This window comes from Acinonyx jubatus, chromosome A3 (genome assembly GCF_027475565.1).
Source record: "Acinonyx jubatus isolate Ajub_Pintada_27869175 chromosome A3, VMU_Ajub_asm_v1.0, whole genome shotgun sequence".
NCBI lineage: Eukaryota > Metazoa > Chordata > Mammalia > Carnivora > Felidae > Acinonyx > Acinonyx jubatus.
In genome coordinates, this window is record NC_069388.1 from 13,350,375 (window position 1) to 13,373,578 (window position 23,204).

The 23,204-nt window shown below is 42.7% G+C and overlaps 1 pseudogene; it reads left to right on the forward strand.

The window, feature by feature from the left end:
• Window positions 1–22,406: 22,406 nt before the first annotated feature.
• On the forward strand, window positions 22,407–23,195 carry LOC128311343 (histone H1.8-like; annotated as a pseudogene).
• Window positions 23,196–23,204: the final 9 nt, after the last annotated feature.

Consider the following 23,204-nt stretch of genomic DNA (forward strand, 5'->3'; position numbering starts at 1 on the left):
TTTCCTTCTTTCTTTCTTTCTTTCCTTTCTTTCTTTCCTTTCTTTCTTTCTTTCCTTCCTTCCTTCTTTCTTTCCTTCTTCCTTTCTTTCCTTCCTTCCTTCTTTCTTTCTCTTTCCTTCCTTTCTTTCTTTCCTTCTTTCTTTCTTTCCTTTCTTTCTTTCCTTCCTTCTTCCTTTCTTTCCTTCCTTCCTTCTTTCTTTCTCTTTCCTTCCTTTCTTTCTTTCCTTCTTTCTTTCTTTCCTTTCTTTCTTTCCTTCCTTCTTTCTTTCCTTCCTTCCTTCCTTCTTTCCTTTCTCTTTCCTTCCTTTCTTTCTTTCCTTCTTTCTTTCTTTCTTTCTTAAGTAAGCTCCATGCCCGATGTGGGGCTCGAACTCCCACCCCTGCGACCAAGAGTCACATGCTCTACTGACTGAGCCAGCCAGGCGCCCCTCTAACTTTATTTAAAGAACAGGCTGTCAGGAAAAGGAAACAATGAGACAACGGGAAAAGGGTTCTAGACATTAAAAATATGGTTGCTCGAAAAAATTGTATATCCGTGAATGTGCCGGAAAACAGAATAAAAATGGCCAAAGACCAAATCAGTGTGTGGGAATAGCAGAGCAAGGGAATTCTTCGGAATGTGGAGCTGAAGTTTTTCGGCAAAAAGTGCCTAGAAATTTTTTCTCGGTGCTTTAGACCCACATTGCCATATCACACAAGCGTAACCCTTCCAACAAAAATGAATTCGAGATGCGTGCCAGAAAAATGAAAATGCAAACCAAGACAAGCAAACAGGCACGGCACGCGCCAGGCGGTGGAGCGGAGCTAAGAGTGCATGGCAGGCCCAGGAAGACATAAGAACAAGAGATCGGAGCAGGAAGGCAACGGGCTACACGAAAACCGCCATAAAGAAGAAAGTCGAGCTTTTGTTCCACCCAAATTATGTGGCCAAAGACCTCGATGTTCTCAAAGCAAAAGGTAAAAAAATAATAAAATAAAATAAAATGGAATGGAATGGAATGGAATGGAATGAAATGAAATGAAATGAAATGAAATGAAATGAAATGAAATGGAATGGAATGGAATGAAATGAAATAAAATAAATGGAATGGAATGGAATGAAATGAAATGAAATGAAATGGAATGGAATAAAATGAAATGAAATGAAATGAAATGGAATAAAATGAAATAAAATGAAATAAAATGAAATGAAATAAAATGAAATGGAATGAAATGAAATGAAATAAAATAAAATAAAATAAAATGAAATAAAATGAAATGAAATGAAATGAAATGGAATAAAATGGAATGAAATGAAATGAAATGGAATAAAATGAAATAAAATGAAATGAAATAAAATGAAATGGAATGAAATGAAATGAAATGAAATAAAATAAAATAAAATGAAATAAAATGAAATGAAATGAAATGGAATAAAATGAAATGAAATGAAATGGAATAAAATGGAATGAAATGAAATGAAATAAAATAAAATGGAATGGAATGAAATGAAATGAAATGAAATGGAATAAAATGAAATGAAATGAAATGGAATGAAATGGAATAAAATGAAATAAAATGAAATGAAATAAAATAAAATGAAATGAAATGAAATGAAATGGAATGAAATGAAATGAAATAAAATGAAATGAAATGAAATGGAATAAAATGAAATGAAATAAAATGAAATGAAATGAAATGGAATAAAATGAAATGAAATGAAATGAAATGAAATAAAATGAAATGAAATGAAATGAAATAAAATGAAATAAAATAAAATGAAATGAAATGAAATGAAATGAAATAAAATGAAATGAAATGAAATGGAATAAAATGAAATGAAATGAAATGAAATGAAATGAAATGAAGTGAAATAAAATAAAATAAAATGAAATGAAATGAAATGAAACGAAATGGAATAAAATGAAATGAAATGAAATGTAATGGAATGAAATGACATGAAATGAAATGAAATGGAATAAAATGAAATGAAATGAAATAAAATAAAATGAAATGAAATGAAATGAAATGGAATAAAATGAAATGAAATGAAATGGAATAAAATGAAATGAAATGAAATGAAATAAAATGAAATGAAATGGAATGAAATGAAATGAAATGAAATGAAATGGAATAAAATGAAATGAAATGAAATGAAATGAAATGAAATAAAATAAAATAAAATAAAATGAAATAAAATGGAATAAAATGAAATGAAATGAAATGGAATAAAATGAAATGAAATGAAATAAAATAAAAAAATGAAATGAAATGAAATGGAATAAAATGAAATGAAATGAAATGAAATAAAATAAAATGAAATGAAATGAAATGAAATGAAATGAAATGAAATAAAATGAAATAAAATGAAATGAAATGAAATGAAATGGAATAAAATGAAATGAAATGAAATAAAATAAAATGAAATGAAATAAAATAAAATGAAATGAAATGGAATAAAATGAAATGAAATGAAATGGAATGAAATAAAATAAAATAAAATGAAATGAAATGAAATGAAATGAAATGAAATGAAATAAAATAAAATGAAATGAAATGAAATGGAATAAAATGAAATGAAATAAAATGAAATGAAATGAAATGGAATAAAATGAAATGAAATGAAATGAAATGGAATAAAATGAAATGAAATGAAATGAAATAAAATGAAATGAAATGAAATGAAATGAAATGAAATGGAATGAAATGAAATGAAATGAAATAAAATAAAATAAAATGAAATAAAATGAAATGAAATGAAATGAAATGAAATGGAATAAAATGAAATGAAATGAAATGAAATGAAATGAAATGGAATAAAATGAAATGAAATGAAATGAAATGAAATAAAATGAAATGAAATGAAATAAAATGAAATGAAATGAAATGGAATAAAATGAAATGAAATAAAATGAAATGAAATGAAATGGAATAAAATGGAATAAAATGAAATGAAATGAAATGAAATGGAATGGAATGAAATGAAATGAAATGAAATGAAATAAAATAAAATAAAATGAAATAAAATAAATGTATCTCTTCTAGCAACAAGGATTTTAAATACTCACTGTGGGAATTCGGTGTGGGGAGCTGGTTCCACAAGTTATGGAACATTTGAGAAGCCAGGAGACCAAGAGGCAGGCAGGGATTAGGGACAGCAGGAAACAGGGGTGTGCTGGTGAGCGACCAACTGGTTTTTGGAAACAAGCCCTGATTTGTCGTGTGTTCCAATTTGGAGACGTAGATACTCCCACCGTGGCCGATTTCAAGTTGCCAACAGGAGGGCACGGAGCATGGAAAAGGGAAGAGGTGTGTACGATGAGTTTCTGTGAGCTGGGACGTGCCAGCTTCAGCACCCTGTTGGTAGAAAGGTACCACCCTACCTTTGGGACCTAAGGGGGATTTAACAGGAGCCCTGGGATCAGGGCCACTTGGTGGAAGAAGGAACCAGAGAGGAAGATCTATTTCCCTTTCAGTTGGTCCCGTAGCGTAGTTGTTCTGCAGTGGGAAATATTTACATAATCCTATGATTATAGATGCTGTTCATTCAAAGTTTAGAATCACATCATAAAACAGCCTACTATGTCCCAGGCAGGCAGTGATTCTAGTTCCCAGGGAGACAGAAGTGAACAAAATAAAGTCCCTATATTAACACATCGTAATTTGTTGATTCGTTCACCAACTGATGGGCATTCGGATTGGTTTCAGTTTGGGGCTACGATGAAAAAAGTTGCGATGGGGGCGCCTGGGTGGCTCAGTCAGTTAAGCGACTGACTTCAGCTCAGGTCATGATCTCGCGGTCCGTGAGTTCGACCCCGCGTCGGGTTCTGTGCTGACAGCTCAGAGCCTGGAGCCTGTTTCGGATTCTGTGTCTCCCTCTCTCCCTCTGACCCTCCCCCGTTCATGCTCTGTCTCTCTGTGTCTCAAAAGTAAATAAACTTAAAAAAAAAAAATTAAAAAAAAAAGTTGCTATGAACTTTGTTGTACAAGCTCGCATGGACAAACGTGCTCATCTTGGGTACATAGTTAGGAGGGGGGGGGTTGCTGTGTTATGTTAGTTGTGTGTTTGACTTTATAAGAAATCACCATCGCTTCTCGGCCTTTTGGCTAAGATCAAGTGTATAAGAAATCGTCAAAGTTTTCCAAATTGGTTGTACTGGGTTATACTTTTATATTTTCTATTGGTATCATTATATGTTTTATCGCCCCACCATCCACACAGGTGGATTCTGGTTTCTCTGCATCATCACAATTCCTTGTTATTTTCAGCTGTTTGTTTGTTTGTTTGTTTCATGTCATCAGGGACGCCTGGCTGGCTCAGTCAGTAGAGCATGTGCCTCTTAATCTAAGGGTCATGAGTTCAAGCCCCACGTTGGGCATGGAGCCTACTTAAAACTTAAAAAAAAAATTTTTTTTTAATTAAAAAAATTAAGCCATCAGGTTTATTGAGGTCTAATCTACACATAGTGAAACTCATCCTTTTTAGTTCTATAGGTTTTGACAAAACGTATATAGTCATGTAACCACCATCACAATCAAGACATAAAATATCTTGGGGCGCCTGGGTGGCTCAGTCGGTGAAGCGTCCCACTTCAGCTCAGGTCATGATCTCACGGTTCGTGGGTTTGAGCCCCGTGTCGGGCTCTGTGCTGACGGCTCAGAGCCTGCTTCAGATTCTGTGTCTCCCTCTCTCTCTGCCCCTCCCCTGCTCGCACTCTGTGTCTCTCTCCTTCAAAAATAAACATTTAAAAAAAAAAAAAGATATAAAATATCTTGGGTGGCTCAGTCATTAAGTATCTGACTCTTGATCTCAGCTCAGGTCTTGATCTTAAAATTTAAAAAAAAAAATTTTTTAAAGATATAGAATGTCTAGGTAGGATTGCTGAGTCATATGTTAACTGTATGTTTAACTTTATAAGAAACTGCTAGGAGCTGCTGGGTGGCTCAGCTGGTTGAGTGTCTGACTCTTACTTTCAGCTCAGGTCATGAGATCAAGCCCTGAGTCAGGCTGCAGCCTGCTTGAAATTCTCTCTCTCTCTCTCTCTCTCTCTCTCCCTCTGCCCCTCTCCCCCACTCATGCTCTCTCTCTCTCTCCCTCTTCCTAAAAATTAAAAACAAATATATATAAGAAACTGCCAAACTCTCTTCCAAAGTGGCTGTACCATTTTGCATTGCCACCAACAATGAAGGAAAGTTCCAGCTACTCCACATTCTTGACATCACTGAGCCTTGTTTGTTTTTTAACTCATTTTGTTAAATGTTTTTATTTATTTTTGAGAGAGAGACAGAGACAGAGTGCAAGTGGGGGAGGGGCAGAGAGAGAGGGAGACACAGAACCCGAAGCAGGCTCCAGGCTCTGAGCCACCCAAGCGCCCCTAAAAACCTCATTCTAATAGGCGTGTGGTGGTGTTTCCTTCCGGTTTTTAGTTTGCATTTCTCTGATGACTAATGAAGCTGAGTATCTTTTCATGTGCTTACTGGACATCTTATCTTCACGTTATTGAATTGTAAGAGTTCTTTACATATTCTAGACCCAATTCCTTTGTCAGATATCTGTATTGTTTGTTCGTTTGTTTTTTTGAGTGTTTACTTATTTTTCAGAGAGAGACAGAGAGAGAGTATGCGCAAGTAGGAGAGAGGGGCAGAGAGAGGGAGACAGGATCCCAGGAAGGCTCCCTGCTGACCGCAGTGGATTGATTCAGTCCTGAGTCCGGCCCCACACTGAGCAAGGAGCCTGCCTAAGATTCTCTGTCTCTCTTTCTCTGCCCCTCTCCCCCACTCGTGTCCACACTCTCTAAAATAAAATTAAAAACTTTTTAAATATAAATAAATATGTATGGTAGGGAAAATAATCTTATAAAAAATTAAATTAAAAATGGAAAAAAGCCTGGGTGGTTCAGCCGGTTAAGCAGCCAGCTTCAGCTCAGGTCATGATCTCATGGCTCATGGGTTCAAACCCTGCATTGGGCTCTGCCTTGATGGTCTAGAACCTGCTTGAGAGTCTCTCTCTCTTCTCTTTCTGCCCCTCTGCACTTGTGCTCGCTCTCTCAAAATAAATTAATTGATTGGGGCACCTGGGTGGCTCAGTCGGTTAAGCATTCGACTTCGCTCAGGTCACGATCTCACTGTCCATGAGTTCGAGCCCCGCGTTGGGCTCTGTGCTGACAGCTCAGGACCCTGTTTCGGATTCTGCGTCTCCCTCTCTCTCTGCCCCTCCCCCGTTCATGCTCTGTCTCTGTCTCAAAAATAAATAAACGTTAAAAAAGATTTTTAATTAATTAATTAATTGATTAAAAATGTTTTCAAGATAAAAGATCCTTGCCCATCTCAACTGGGTCCTATACTTTCTTCTAGGAGCTTCTAATTTTAGCTTTTATATTTAGTTCTCTGATCTATCTTGAATATTTTTCATGTATGGTACGAGGTAGGAGTTGGGTTCACCCTTTTCAGTATGAATATCCAATTGTTCCAGGAACATTGGTTGAAAAACAAAGGTTTTTTCCCTCATGGAATTATCTTACTGCTCTGGTTGGAAAGCAGTTGGCCATATATATGTTAGTCCAAACTGGCCTCTCTATTCTCTTCTGTTGATCTGTGTATCTTTACTTCTTTTCCCTTTTGAAACACGCGAAGTGGCCCAGGGTACTCTATCACACAAACAAAATAGTCCTTTTACATACAGCAAGTATTTTCTGAGCCTAGTCTGTACCAGTCACTGAGAATATAATGGTGGTCAAGACCCAGCATTTTCCTTTTCCCTCATGGAGCTTGGGGTAGTGAACATCTGCTGGGCTTTGCCTGATCGTAATCCTACCCCCTTCATAAAGCAACAGGTTTTTAATTCTCCACTGGGGAGCCACTGTCCATTCACCCCGATCCCATGTGATTCAGACGTGGCTAACCCCAACATCACCTTCCCAAGGTGAACAGACAACTCAGGTTTGGCCAATAAGCACCAGCACTAGGACATCTTTCTAGAACTACCAGGAAGATGTCGTTTTCTTGCCCTCACGGTTTTTGCAGTCGGAAAGTTGAAGGGGACCACTATTTCCTGAGATTGGTGCCAATATGGAGGGCATCAGAGTTTATAGGTGGAGACTGATAGATACCCACCATTTGAGCACACCTGGTTCCAGCTATGCCTGAAGCTCATGAAACTCCTGGGCTTTCCAATTCTGTGAGTCAATAAATTCTTCTCCTCCTCCTCCTCCTCCTCCTCCTCCTCCTCCTCCTCCTCCTCTTTCTCCTTCTTCTTTTTAACTTAGGGCTATTTGGGTTGAGCCTTCTTCCCCCTGCTAAACATAAAGGAATTAACACATGCAGTAAGAAAAAAGGCAGGGTCACCATGGGCATCTCAGGGAATTTCCCTGGTCAACTTTTGAGGCAATTCCTATTGAATTCCCTCCTCTCAGATACCTCAGTCCAACCCTTCCATCCAATCAATCAACAAGTCCCTGGAGAGCAGTATTTTTCACACTGAGGATTATGACCCACTAGTGAGTCATGAAATGAATGTAATGGGTTATGGCCAGCACTTTTTTTTTTCCAACGAAAGAAAAAAGAATAAAAGGAATAGAAAATATCAGAAGGCACTGCATGTTGCAAGGCTAAGTATTTTATAAAACTTTTCTTCCTGTAGCGTGCACACGACGCGAAGCGTATGTTAAATGTATCCCTTCCCATGAGATGCAGTCAGGTAAGTTTACAAACCACCACCTTAAAGTGCTTTGTGGCAAACATTACGGGCTCCCAAAGCAACAGCCACTACCCTCCTTTCTGTTTGCTAAGAGAACTGTGGTTCTGTTCAGGAATGGAAACAACCGTGTGTTTACAGGGAGGTTGAGCTGAGCGGAGTTAGGGGTGGGGGTAAGCCCCTCCATAGCCCAGGAGTGAGTTCTGATTGATCTAAGCCAGTGGTTTTCCAAAGCGTGGTCCAAGAGCCACTGGGAGTCCCTGAGACCTTTTCAGGGGATCCACCGGACCCTCTTTTTTGTGATAACGTATCTCCGTGAGGCCAGAATCTCTTTCTGCGTTTCAAGCAAAACGACATATCACGATGGATTGAATGCAGGAGGAGAAATTAGAATCTGGCTTCTTCTATTAAATCAGACATTAAAGAGACAAAGAAAAATGTAAAACAATTTCACTTTTCCACCAATTAAAAAAAAATTTTTTTTTAATGTTTATTTTTGAGAGAGAGACAGAGTGTGAGCAAGGGAGGGCAGAGAGAGAGAGGGAGACACAGAATCCGAAGCAGGCTCCAGGCTCTGAGCTGTCAGCACAGAGCCCGACGCGGGGCTTGAACCCGCGAACCGTGAGATCATGACCTGAGCCAAAGTCGGATGCTCAACCTAGTGAGCCACCTAGGCGCCCCTCCACTAAGTTTTGTTTGTTCAGGTGGAAAAATAAAATGCCATTTTTCATTTTAAAAAATTGTTATTTAACTTACCTTTTTTTAATTAAAAAAAATTTTTAATGTTTATCTTATTATTTTTGAGAGACACAGAGAGAAAGAGTGTGAGCAGGGGAGGGACAGAGAGAGAAGGAGACAGAATCTGAAACAGGCTCCAGGCTCTGAGCTGTCAGCAAAGAGCCCAATGTGGGGCTCGAACTCACAAATTGTGAGATCATGACCTGAGCTGACGCTTAACTGACTGAACCACCCAGGCGCCCCTTTAAAAAAAATTTTTTATGTGTATTTATTTTTGAGAGAGAGAGAGAGAGAGAGAGAGACAGAGAGAGAGAGACAGAGACAGAGTGCGAGTGGGGGAGGGGCAGAAAGAGGGAGGCACAGAATCTGAAGCAGGTTCCAGGCTCTGAGCTATCAGCACAGAGCCCGATGTGGGGCTCGAACTCACAAATGGTGAGATCATGACCTGAGCTGAAGTGGGACACTTAACCAACTGAGCTGCCCAGGCGCCCCTAACGTAACACCTAAAGGATAATTTTAAATGAACCAATGATCACGTATATTTAAAATTTTCAGTTTTGGGGCACCTGGGTGGCTCAGTCAGTTGAGCCTCCGACTTCGGCTCAGGTCATGATCTCACGGTTCATGAGTTCGAGACCCGCGTCGGGCTCTGTGCTGACGGCTCAGCGCCTGGAGCCTGCTTCGGATTCTGTGTCTCCCTCTCTCTCTGACCCTCCCCCGTTCATGCTCTGTCTGTCTCTGTCTCAAAGATAAATAAACATTAAAAAAAAAATTTCTTTTTAATAAAATTTTCAGTTTTAACTTCTAATACAGCAAACATCAATCAATGTGACCACGTCATTAATAATATTTAAGACTTTGAAAACCACCAGCTTCGGCCAGTCGTGGTTGTCTCCTCCCCCTCCCCTTTGCCAGTGATTTTCTCAGGAATGTGATACAATTCTAGAAAATGGGACTTAAAATCTGCTGGGGACTTCTGAGAAAGTTTTCCTTCCAGGAGAAAAAAAGAAGAGCTGAGTGGAAGGAAACAGTCCCTGTTCTTTTACTCCACTAGGATAATGTGCATGTGGCGTGATGCCTGGAGCTATGGCAGCCATATTGTAACTGTGATGTTCCAACGCTGGGAACGGGGTCTACACTCTAAGGACAGCAGAATGAAGAGATGGAAAGAGTATGGGTCCCTGAAGACAGTATTGAACCTCTGTATCCACTAGCACCAGGCCACCTATCTCTGGATTTCTTGTTTTGTGAGACAATATATCTCTCCCTGCTAGATTGTAAGATCCACTTGGGCAGAGTTTTGCCTTGATTTGGGGATGTTTTACCGTTTTAATCACTGATCTGTCACCAGCATCCCAGCCTATGCTGCGCATGACCTGATTTATAGCCCCACCTCAACAAGGGATTATCTCTGTCTCAGCACTTCCCCCTGTCTTGTTTTTAATTGCCTCCACTAGAGGTGGAGATTAGGGACTTATTAGTTTGGGTACTAGATCTTGGGTGCTATAACAAAGAGGCCTTAAGTTTATTGGCTCAAAAAGAAAAACTCAAGTTTATTTCTCTCTCACTTACCAATCCAGGCTTAGGTGGTTCTAGGTGACTAGCATTGGCAAACTCAACACAGAGCTTCAATCTCTGTGTCCAAGGTAGCTGCACTAGCTCCTGCCATCACATCTGCATCCCAGCCAATGGTAAAAGGCAGGAGAAAGGGCAAAGAGGGAACATATCCATTCCTCTTAAGGGCATGAACTGAAATGAGCATACATCATTTCTGCTCACATCTCACATAAACTCACACGAACATCTCAGAGCTCAGTTACGTGAACACTTAGATCCAAAAGAAAAAAAAAAGGCTCAGAAATGTAGTCATCAACTGGACAATCTTGTGCCAGCTGAAACTCATGAGTTCTATTATTAAAGAAAGAAGGGAGAAACCGGCTACTAGCCATCAACCAGCTATCTTTGCTATGGTCTGGTTTGACTTGTAGCTGTATCTTCAGAGCCTCAAACAGGGCTTGACACATGGTGAATGTTGAGGAAATATTTAAAGAAAGAAAGAATAAAGGGAAAACAAAACAAAAAACCAGAACCCAAGATTCCTGCCCATGATGAATGTGCCACGAATCTGGAGAGAACTCAGATGAAAAATTAAAGTACCACAAACAATACAAAACAGTACTTGCTGGGGTGCTAAATCAATTAATATTGTCCCTGCAGGGCAGGGATGCCTGGGTGGCGCAGTCGGTTGAGCGACCGACTTCGGTTCCGGTCATGATCTCACGGTTTGTGAGTTCAAGCCCCGCGTCGGGCCCTGGGCTGACAGCTCAGAGCCTGGAGCCTGCTTTGGATTCTGTGTCTCCCTCGCTCTCTCTGCCCCTCCCTCGTGCTCTGTCTCTGTCTCAGAAATAAATAAACATTAAAAAAAAATATATTGTCTCTGCAGGGTAAACCTTTTTTTCTGGCTCCACAACACCCCTCAACTTCCTCATTTCCACAGAAGCTAACTCTCTGGACTGTGACCCACTCCATGGGGCAAAATCTCCGTGGCCCTTCACCCGTGTTCGCTTTCTCATGGACCAAAAAAAAAAAAAAAAAATAGTGACAACAGTGGAGAGTAGCTGGACAATTGCAAAGCTTCACAAACTCAGAGACCCATGTGGGTTTAGCCTTGGAGATGTCATAGTCAAGAAACAGTTCAACAGGGGCACTTGGCTGGCTCAGTCGGTGGAGCATGGGACTCTTGATCTCGGGGTGGTGAGTTAAAGTCCCACGTTGGGTGTAGAGATTACTAAAAAAATTTTAAAAATGAACTTAAAAAAAAAGGAAACAGTTCAACAGCCAAAAGACATTAAAAAGGAACTGCATTTCCCATACATATCTCTTAAGAACATTGAAAGAAATTCCCAGCAATACTAATTAAAAGTCCCTGTCTTTTCTGGCCTCCCCTCACCCCCACCCCATGCCTTTCAACGGCTCCAACACCTGGTTTACCAAGCCCTGCCTTCACCCCCTCACCTAAGCTCTTCTCCTCCCTCCTCTCAACCCGTTAGACGAGAGGTTCTCGGGGCGCCTGGGTGGCTCAGTCGGTTGAGCAACCCACTTCAGCTCACGTCATGATCTCACGGTTTGTGGGTTCGAGCCCCACGTCGGGCTCTGGTGCGAACAGCCCAGAACCTGGAGGCTACTTAGGATTCTGGGTCTCCCTCTCTCTCTGCCCTTCCCTGCTCATGCTCTATCAAAAATAAATAAACATTAAAAAAAAACATTAAAACGAAAGATAAAGGAGAAGCACCTAACCTGGCTGACTGATTCCTAAGTTTGGCTGCACATCTTGACAGTTTAGAAAAATCTGGATGCCAGGGCACTTGGCTAGCTTAGTCAGTGGAACATGCGACTCTTGGTCTTGGGGCTGTGAGTTTGAGCCCTACCCTGGGTGTGGAGATTACTTAAAAATAAAATCTTTTTTTTTTTTTTAATTTATTTATTTTTGAGAGAGAGAGAGAGAGTGTGTGTGTGTGTGTGTGTGTGTGTGTGTGTGTGTGTGAATGGGGGAGGGGCAGAGAGGGAGACACAGAATCCACAGCAGGTTCCAGGCTCCGAGCTGTCAGCACAGAGCCCGAGGTGGGGCTCCAGCTCACGACTGTGAGATCATGACCTGAGCTGAAGCTGGACGCTAAACCGACCAAGCCACCTAGGTGCCCCAAAAATAAAATCTTACAAAAAAAAATTGGGGGGCACCTAGGTGGCTCAGTCAGTGAAGCATCTGACTCTTGATCTTGGCTCAGGTCATGATCTTGCGTTCATGAGTTCAAGCCCCGCGTTGGGCTCTGCACTGGCAGCTTGGAGCCTGCTTGGGATTCTCTCTCTCCCTCTCTCTCTCTCTGCCCCTCCCCTAATGGAGTTCTCTCTCTCTCTCTCTCAAAATAAATAAATAAAACTTTTTTAAAAATCTGGATGCCAAGGCCATACCACCAGCCAGTTAGGTCAGAATCTGTGTTTGAGGCACCAAGGCTTAGGTGTTACGCATGGAGGTTTGAACACTACTGGTCTAGCTCTTCATCCTTTCTCCCCTTGACTTGAGACCCCTTCTGCAACCGTGAATGAATCACACTCAAACTGACTTAAAAAAAATTTTTTTTAACTTGGGGAGACTATTTACGACTTGAAGCACTGTGATAAATTGTCCAAAGTAATTCCGTCTTCCACCCCTGGCAGAACCTGGTCACCAGAATCTTTCACTCCCTCCTGCTCTGCTTCTCCCTGGATGGGCTTGCCTCTCTCCGTGCGATGGCGAAGACAGTTCCGAGAAAGGAGCGTGCCCTTGACAGTTTCAGCAGCCCAGGGTAGTTAGTGAATCCTCTGATTGGTCCAGCTTCGGGTCATGTGTCCAGCCCTGAACCAATCACAGTGGCCAGATGAATAATGTCCTCTGATTGGGTAGGCCCGTGGCGCACATCCACAGCAGGAGTTGATCCCAGACGTGGACCTAGAGGAACCAAATGGAATGGCGATGTAGGTGGGGTGGTCCCTTTGACGAATGCTCAGCGGGTAAAAATACAGACAGCTGCTCCATAGCTTCCCCTCTGTCTCCTAGTTCATTCTCCGCGTCATAGAAGTCCGGGGAAACCAGTGGGCAAAGGCCATCTCCTTTGAGGACCTCGGTTGCCCAGGAGGCGAAGACTGAATGCTCTTTCTTTTGGGGGCATGGATGCTGTAAGCACTTATATTAATTATTTAATCACATAAATTAATATGGAAGATTCGGGATATATTTGGGGGGAGATGCTGAATAATTCATACTTGAGTCCTAACGCATACATATTATAATGCCAGATAAGTGGAAAATTATACACCAGAAACATCGTTCATGCAAATATGCAGCTTTACATTCCGCACGAACGAGGCATCACGGATTAATTGATAATGAGGAAGCCAAGGCAATAGTAATTCTAATTCTGTGTTTAGTTCTGTTTGATTCATTAGAATGCATTAAAAGTAAGTTTATGATTGAAAGTTTTTATACGTGCATATTATGCACACGTGCATAATTTTGCATACAATCATAAGGGTGACCATATCGTATGTATTGGGCGGGTTTCCTTTTCTAGGGAAATCGTCCTGTTTCTCTTCCTTTTTTCTGGTTAGCTCCTCCTCCCACCTTTTCTCCTTTTCCTCTCCCTTCCTCGCCTCTAGTTCATATAACCCTATAAAGATAGGGGTATATGTAATTTTATACGAAGTCATGTACCCCTATGTGTTTGGACACAGATAGATACACAAACACACATAGAGACACATGTAGATTTATACTGAATACACAGGAGTTTATATAGATGACATCATGTTATCCTCATTTTTCTGCACTTTGCTTTTCTCATTTAACAATATCAGAAATCCCTCCAGGTCACCTGGCAGAAAGCACGTCAGTGATTGTGCAATATAGTATGGGGGGGGGGGGTGCTTCTATTTTGTGGTGTGGCTGTACCATGATGTATTCAACCACTCCCTAAGGATTAATATTTGCTTTGCCATTTTTTAAATCCTTTTTTGTTTGATTTTTTTCTTTTGAGTGAGCTCCGCACCCAACGTGGGGCTTGACTTCACCACCCCGAGATCAAGAGTCGCGTGCTCAACCGCCTGAGCCAGCCAGGCACCTGCTTTGTTCACCATGTTTGCCTCTGTGAATGATACCACGTAAATCTTCCCTCACCTATATCCATCGGTTCCTAAGAATGGAAGCCATCCCGTAGAAACGTAAAAATGTTAAAAGATACTGGGGCGCCTAGCTAGCTCAGTTGGTGGAGCGTGGGATCCTGGTGTTGTGAGTTCGAGCCCCTCACGGGGTGTAGAAGTTACTTAAATAAATAAAACTTTAAAAAAATGTTAAAAGATCCTGCCGGAAGGCTGTAACCATATAGAAACGTGTAAGGATTTTCTCATATGGCTGCAAGCAATAACTCTCATGGTTCTTTCTTTTTCTTCCCTTCCTCCCCCTGCTCCTCCTTCTCCTTCAAAATTTAGGTGAAATTCACATGGTGTAAATTTAACCATCGGTGATCTTTAGCACAATCGTAGCGTTGTGTCACCACTACCTAGCTCATCACCTAGGCCTAAAATATTTTCATCACCCTAAAAGGAACCTTGCGCCTATTTGTGTCATTCTCCATGCCTCTCTCCTTCTGGCCTCTGGCGATCATTGATCAGCTTTCCTTTCCTGTGAATTCACCCATTCTGGGCACTCCATACCAACGACGTCCTACAGGAAGCGTGTGACTTCTTTCACTCAGCGTGGTGTTTTCAAGGGTCATCCACACTTGATCCACAGGTACCAGTACCTCCTTCCTTTTCGAGCCTGGATAATGGGCCAGTGTACGAATATAACACCTTCCGTTTACCCATTCATCAGTTGAGGGACATTGGGGTTGTTTCTACCTTTTTTGGCTTTCGTGAATAGTGGTGCCACGAACATTCGTTCGTACGGGTATTTCTTTGAATACCCGTGTTCAATTATTTGGGGTCTATCCCTAGGAGTGGAATTGGTCATAATTCCATAGTATGGTCAAAATTACCGTAAAATTGGTAATTTTATATTTAACTTTTGGAGGAAGGGCCGAGACGTTTTCCACAGCCGCTGCCCCGTTTTACATTCCCATAAGCAGCGCGCGAAGGTCTGTTTTCTCTTCTTATAAAGATTCCAGTCACTGGATTAGGACCCACGCTCATCCAGAGTGACCTCATTTGAATTTGATTCCATCTGCAATGACCCTATTTCCAAATAAGGTCACATGCACAAGCAGAGGATTAGGACTTGAGCATACCTTTTGGGAAGGCACAATTCAACCCGCGATGGGGTGTAATACCTTTTAGTCCACAGGAAATAGAAGCTGCTATTGAGAACCATAACGAATTCAAGATAACACCAAGAACAAAGTGTCTTTTCCTTAAATTGTACGAATTTCAGCTACTTATGCAAAGGCAAGGCCATCAAGCACTGAGTGCTAGCCAGATGGACTTGGCAGAACACGGGTGTGGATAAGTTGGCTAATTTTAGTTCATGAATACTGCATTTTAATAACCCTTAATAACTCACGTAGTGAATTAGTATTAGGTCTCCTGTGGGCGTACACAGACATGAAAAATTATTTCAGCGTCCATCATTTAGGTGCAAAACCCGAAGGAAGGACAAGAGATTTCAATGTTCCAAACACCGTGGGTTTTCTGAGTTTTCTTGTGGCGGACACAGCCAGCCAGCAGGCTAAGCCAGCAACTGCTCCCAACCTTTGACTCTCCTCTTCCTCCTGTTTTAGAAGCTGGAAAGCTCCTCTGCAGCTCACTGCCAACTATGCTGGTGGATTTCCAGGAATATGTTCGTTTTCCTGATAGAAGGGACAGATGCGACTGGCTCCAGCCCCTCCCCTACCTCTTCCTGCCTTGAACACTGACACGATGCCTGGAGCTACAGCAGCCATGTTGCTGCACCGTGAGCTGAAGGCCAAGGGGATCACAGAGCACCTGACCCTGGTACCATTCAACCAGCAACAGCAGCTACCTATTCCAGATTCCTTGTTTTGGGAGAAAATACAAGCCACTCTGAATCAGGTTGTCTACTGTTTGTAGCCGCCTCCCCCCCCCAACTCTCATAGATTCATTTCTTATGCTACTTAGACACAACAGTACAATGACATAATTATATTTATGATTTCATTTTGCTTGGCAATTCAAAAGCCAATTCCCCAAAGTCAAATCTTAATGGGCTCCTTGAGAGTTGGTGCCCCCAGGTTTCTTTTTTAATGAATTGGAAATTTGGGGCTTAAAAATAGAGATAAAAACAAATCAGACCCTCCCCTCCAGGCTCCCATCACAGAGGCTGATCTTCAAAGGGACCACCCAAGTCACCTAAGTGCCATGAGGGGCCAATTACACCTGTATCATCCAGGTGGCCTTTTCCTCCTCTTACCCAGGACTATACAGAGATCCCCGAATTCTGTAGGGACTTGGACATCCCACTGACAATTGTCAGGCACTTTTAATCGCTCCTGCACTGCTGCAGAGTGAGCAAAGAAGCTTCCACTATTGGAGCGCCTGGGTGGCTCAGTTGGTTGAGCGTCCAACTTCAGCTCAGGTCACAATCTCATGGTTTGTGGGTTCGAGCCCTGCATCAGGCTCTGTGCTGACAGCTTGGAGCCTGGAGCCTGTTTGGATTCTGTGTCTCCTTCTTTCTCTGCCCCTCCCCCACTCACGCTCTCTCTCTTTCTCTCAAAAATAAACATTAAAAAAATAAACTACACGTATTACTTTTTTTTTCCTCTATATATTACTTTTGTTTATGAGCAAAAAATCCAAAGGCACGGGGCATGTGGCTGGCTCAGACAGTGTAACATGCAACTTTTGATTTGAGGGTTGTAAGTTCAAGCCCCACGTTTGGTGCAGAGATTACTTAAAAATAAAATCTTTTTTTTTTCTTTTCTTTTTTTTTCTTTGAGAGAGAGAGAGAGAGAATGCCAGTGGGGGAGAGGAAAAGATGGGGAGAGAGAATTCCAAGCAGGCTCCATTCTGAGCCCCCGGGTGCCCCCAAAATAAAATCTTTTTTAAAAAAAATCCAAAGGCCAGGAGAGCCTGGGGTGGCTCAGTCAGCTGAGTGTCCAACTCTTGGTTTCGACTCAGGTCATGATCTCACGGTTCCTGGGGTCGAGGCCCGAGTTGGGCTCTGTGCTGACAGTGGGGAGCCTGCTTGGGGCCTCTCTCTCTCTAAAACAAAAAAATGAAGAGCATAGACTCTTAATCTTGGGATCACAAGTTCAAGCAAGCCCCTTATTGTGTGTAGAGATTATTTAAATAAATAAATAAATAAATAAATACACATAGAAAGAATGGATGGCGCTAATGCGCTCACTCTTAGGATTTCTCAGTACCACACTCTTCGTAAAAACAAGCACAAAGGGAAACATCCCTGGAAAAGCTGCAGAAAAGAAAGCCTTATACCTGCTCGTCTCATTTCCATCCCTCTAGGGGGACAACGGGGGGGGGGGGGGGGGAGGTTCAGATACCTTCCTCGTTTAACGAGGAAGCGATTGGTCATTGTCTGGAAGCGAAAGGAACAAAAATAAACTATGGTGAATGAGCTTACACATATCTTAGCCTGAAGATTTGAATTTAAAAAAAAGGGATTTTTTGAGGCCCATTTTCTTATTAATGGGCCTTCCCAGTACTATTTCATCTGAACTCCTGGAGAACTCGTGGGGGCATATAACACTGGGTGGCTATTTCTGATGTCTTATTTATTCCCACACATGGACTCATTCATTCAACAAACATTTCTTCTGTGACCTACTATGTGCTTGGCAGTGGGATAGTCTGAATTCTCTTGGTCATGGCTTTCCTTAGCCCAACTCAAACAGGCTTCTGCAGAGAATGAGGTTCCTGCTGACTCAGTCAGTGGAGTGTGCAATTCTTGATCTCAGGGTTCTGAGTTCAAGCCCCATGCCGGGTGTGGAGGCTACTTAAAAAAAACAGGGGTGCCTGGGTGGCTTAGTCAGTTGGGTGTCCGACTCTCAATTTCAGCTCAGGTTATGATGCCAGGGTCGTGGGATCAAGCCCTGTGTTGGGTTCCATGCTGAGCATGGAATCTGTTTAAGATTCTCTCTCTCTCTCTCTCTGCCCTTCTCCCCAGCTTGCTCTCTCTCTCTCTCTCAAACAAAAACATTAAAAAATCAAAATTAGGGGCGCCTGGGTGGCTCAGTTGGTTGAGCGTTTGACTTCGGCTCAGGTCATAATCTCGTAGTCTGTGAGTTATGGCCCCACGTCGGGCTCTGTGCTGACAGCTCAGAGCCTGGAGCCTGCTTCGAATTCTGGGTCTCCCTCTCTCTCTGCCCCTCCCCACTCATGCTCTGTCAAAAATAAATAAACATTAAAAAATTTTTTTTAATCAAAATTTTTTAAAAAATAATAAAAAATTTAAAAAGCAGAAAATGAGAGGGGCCTGGCTGGCTCAGTCAGAGGAGTGTGCAACTCTTGATCTCAGGGTTGTGGGTTCGAGCCCCACGTGAGGTATAGAGTTCACTTAAAATAAATTAAAAACTTTAAAAAAAAAAACAGAATACACTGGGTGTTGTATGGAAACCAATTTGACAATAAATTTCATATACTGAAAAATAAAAATAAAATTTCAGAAAAAACAATATAAATTCATTGGCTTATGAATTATAAGCTTCACTGTATACCTGCTTCAGGCATGGTTGGTTCCAGGGGCACACACAACAACATCATGATTTAGTCATCTTTCAGATGCTTTCTTCTGTAAAGATTTCACCCTCAAGCAGCTTTCCCCCTGAGACAGTAGCACTGATGGCCTCCAGCAGCTCCTGACTTACCGGCTTACACACTCCCAGGGAAAGAGGGCACCTTTCCCCCAACAGTCCCAGTAAAAGTCCTGAGTTGGCTCTAATTTGGCTTAGCATCAGTCACCTGCCTTCACCTGAATGACTGGGAATTGCAAGATTCTGATTGGCCAGTGCCCACTCATATCAACTAGAAGGTGAGACAGCAAGGCCACAGCCATCTGAATCAGGTGGGCTGAGATTAGCGATGGTTCCCCAAAAGAAACCTAGGGTCCAGTGACCGGAATAAGGAAGAATGGATATAGCCTGGCAAAAACAACAGATGTCCAACTCCAGGTGTAACACAGATGAACAAAATACCTGTGGGAGACTACGGAAACCCCCGCGACAGCTGGTGGGAGTAAAGATTGGGAGCAGTTCTGTGGGAGGCAACCCAGCCATCCGTGCCACCCACGTCCCCATGACCAGGCACCTCCTCTCCTGCGGATGGAGTCCACAGAACAGCTCATTCGGTCCCCGGGAAACGTGCACGCAGATGCCCATGGCAATGACACATGTAGAAGCAGCAGGTGCAAGTGAAGGCAGGGGTGGGGGTGCATCACTACGGGAGTGCATTGGTTAAATATGCCTGATGCACCCAGTCTGGGAAAGCCCCTGGAAGGCACGGACTAGTTTTTCATAGAGACATGAATCGATCTTGCAAATGCAGTGAAAAAAAAGAAGCCAAATGAACCCCGTGACACAAGACTATTTGTGTAAATGTAAAAGGTGCACTCGCACTGCTAGTAATCAGGACAGACTCATCTTTGCCAGACGTGACCGGAAGGAAGCCCCGGGCTGCCCAATTAAAGATAGCATTCGCCAGGGGCGCTTGGGTGGGCCAGTGGGTTGAGCTTCCAACTCTGGATTTGGGCTCAGGTCGTGATTTCAGGGTCGTGGGATTGAGCCCTGCAGCGGGCTCTGTGCTGACAGCGTGGAGCCTGCTTGGGGATTCTCTCTCCTCCCACCCCCACTTCTCTCTCTCTCTCTCTCTGTGCCCCTCCCCCACTCACACTTACAATTTCTCTCTCTCTCTCTCTCTCTCAAAATAAATAAACTTTAACAAAATAAAGATTACATTTGCCAGCTTTCCTCACTGCCAAATGCGACCACGTGATAAGGTTCTGGCCAATGAGATGGGAGTGGAAATAAATAATGCAGGCACCTTCTGGGATCAAGACCTTGAAAGGGAAAGAGAGCACCTTGCCTCTCTGTTCCCTCCTGGGAGCTGAGGCAGCTGTCTTGGTCTTTCTGGTGAAAGCCACATGTTGAAGATACTGAGCAACAAGTTAGAGCCACCCACAGAGCTGTTGGCCTCGTCGAGTCGAGTATATGGACCATTAAGTGAGAAATAAAACTCTACTGTTCTTTTTTCAGTCTTTGTACAGCGATGGAACCCACACACTAATAATGTACTCGATGAGTATTATTAATTTAATATTATGATTGTTCTTCCCTCAATGGTCATTATTATTACTTTATTGACCTAAAACATTTCTTAAATATAGTTCAGTGAATTCTCTTGGTACCCTGATAATGGAGGCTATAACCCTTAAGGTTCTTTTTTCCTTTTTTTAAATTTATTTAAGAAAAAAATTTTTGCAATCCCTGTCAAAGTAACACCAGCATTCTTCACAGAGCTAGAACAAACAATCCTAAAATTTGTATGGAACCAGAAAAGACCCCGAATAGCCCGAACAGCAATCTTGAAAAAGAAAACCAAAGCAGGAGGCATCACAATCCTGGACTTCAAGCTGTATTACAAAGCTGTAATCATCAAGACAGTATGGTACTGGCACAAAAACAGACACTCAGGTCAATGGAGCAGAATAGAGAACCCAGAAATGGACCCACAAACGTATGGCCAACTAATCTTTGACAAAGCAGGAAAGAATATCCAATGGAATAAAGACAGTCTCTTCAGCAAGTGGTGCTGGGAAAACTGGACAGCAACACGCAGAAAAACTAACCTGGACCACTTTCTTACACCAGACACAAAAATAAACTCAAAATGGACGAAAGACCTAAACATAAGACAGGAAGCCATCAAAATCCCCGAGGAGAAAGCAGGCAAAAACCTCTTTGATCTTGGCCACAGCAACTTCTTACTCAACGCGTCTCCAGAGGCAAGGGAAATAAAAGCAAAAATGAACTATTGGGACCTCATCAAAACAAAAAGCTTCTGGGGCGCCTGGGTGGCGCAGTCGGTTAAGCGTCCGACTTCAGCCAGGTCACGATCTCGCGGTCCGTGAGTTCGAGCCCCGCGTCGGGCTCTGGGCTGACGGCTCAGAGCCTGGAGCCTGTTGCCGATTCTGTGTCTCCCTCTCTCTCTGCCCCTCCCCCGTTCATGCTCTGTCTCTCTCTGTCCCAAAAATAAATAAACGTTGAAAAAAAAATTAAAAAACAAAACAAAAAGCTTCTGCACAGCAAAGGAAACAATCAGCAAAACTAAAAGGCAACCAACAGAATGAGAGAGATGTTTGCAAACAACATATCAGATAAAGGGTTAGTATCCAAAATCTATAGAGAACTTATCAAACTCAACACCCGAAAAATAAATCATCCAGTGAAGAAATGGGCGAAAGACATGAATAGACACTTCTCCAAAGAAGACATCCAGATGGCCAACCGACACATGAAAAAAACACCATGTGTCAACATCACTCATCATCCGGGAAATACAAATCAAAACCACAACGAGATACCACCTCACACCTGTCAGAAGGGCTACATTAACAACTCAGGCAACAACAGATGTTGGCGAGGATGCAGAGAAAGAGGATCTCTTTTGCACTGCTGGTGGGAATGTTAACTGGTGCAGCCACTCTGGAAAACAGTACAGAGCTTCCTCAAAAAACTAAAAATAGAACTACCCTACGACCCAGCAACTGCACTACTAGGTATTTACCCACGGGATACAGGTGTGCTGTTTCAAAGGGACACATGCACCCCCATGTTTATAGCAGCACTATCGACAATAGCCAAAGTATGGAAAGAGCCCAAATGTCCATCAATGGATGAATGGATAAAGAAAATGTGGTATATGTATACGATGGAGTATTACTCGGCAATCGGAAAGAATGAAATCTTGCCATTTGCAACTACATGGATGGAACTGGAGGGTATTATGCTAAACAAAATTAGTCAGAGAAAGGCAAATATCATAGGACTTTATTCATATGAGGACGTTAAGATACAAAACAGATAAACATAAGGGAATGGAAGCAAAAATAATATAAAAAACAGGGAGGGGGACAAAACATAAGAGACTTTTAAATATGGATAACAAACAGAGGGTTAATGGAGGGGCTGTGGGAGGGGGGATGGGCTAAATGGGTCAGGAGCACTAAGGAATCTACTCCTGAAATCATTGTTGCACTATATGCTAACTAACTGGGATGTAAATTTAAATAATTAATTAAACAAAAAAAATATTTTAAGGATTATTTCTGAGAGAGAGAGAGAGACAGAGCATGAGTAGGGGAGGGGCAGAGAGAGAGAGAGGGAGACACAGAATCCAAAGCAGGATCCTGGCTCTGAGCTGTCAGCACAGAGCCCGACACGAGGCTCAAACCCATTAACTGCGAGATCATGATCTGAGTCGAAGTGGGATGCTCAACCAACTTAGCCACCCAGGAACCCCCTTTTCTTTTTTTATAAAGATTTATTGGGGGGCACCTGGTTGGCTCAGTCGGTGGAGTGTGCAACTCTTGATCTTGGGGTCGTGAGTTCGAGCCCCATGCTGGGGCCTCCGGCAGCTTAACTGAGTTCCCAAGCACAAAAGGAAAGTCCAACCAGGGAAGACATCCACCATGACAGCCCCCAGGAGGCCTGGTGAGGCCAAGGAGAAGGACCCCAAACAACCAACAGAGGCAAAGAAGGACCTTCCCAACCCAGGTGAGGTGAAAAGGGGACCCATGAAGCCAGGAAAGGTGAGGACAAGGTTTCTCCCAAACCAGGTGCAGCCGAGAAGGCTCCCAAGAAAGGCAGCCAGACCAAAGACCAAGAGGCAAGACTGAGTGAGGCCAGGAAAGCCTCCCAGCAGCCCGACAAGGCCAGCCAGACCCTTCCTAGTGCCCCTGGCTCCAGTGGGAAGTCCAAGGTCAAAGGCACAAGGAGAAGCCAAGACGGTGAGGCCCACATGAACACAAAAGCTAGGAGTCAGAGTTCAAAATCCACAGTTCCCAAGGGCAAGATTAGTGACGCTTCTCCAGCCAAAAAGAAGGAAAGCGAGGTCCCTAAAGAGGCTGTTGCCCAAGGGGCCAACATGGGGCCCAGAGTCAAGGCTGCTGCTCCTCTTAGGGGCGGTGGGTCTAAGACAGTGGCTGAACACCTGGCCAGAAAGACAGAGGCCCCCAAGGGCCCAGAAGGCCCAGCATGCCCACACAGGCCTCCTCCTCCACATTGACCTGTAAGC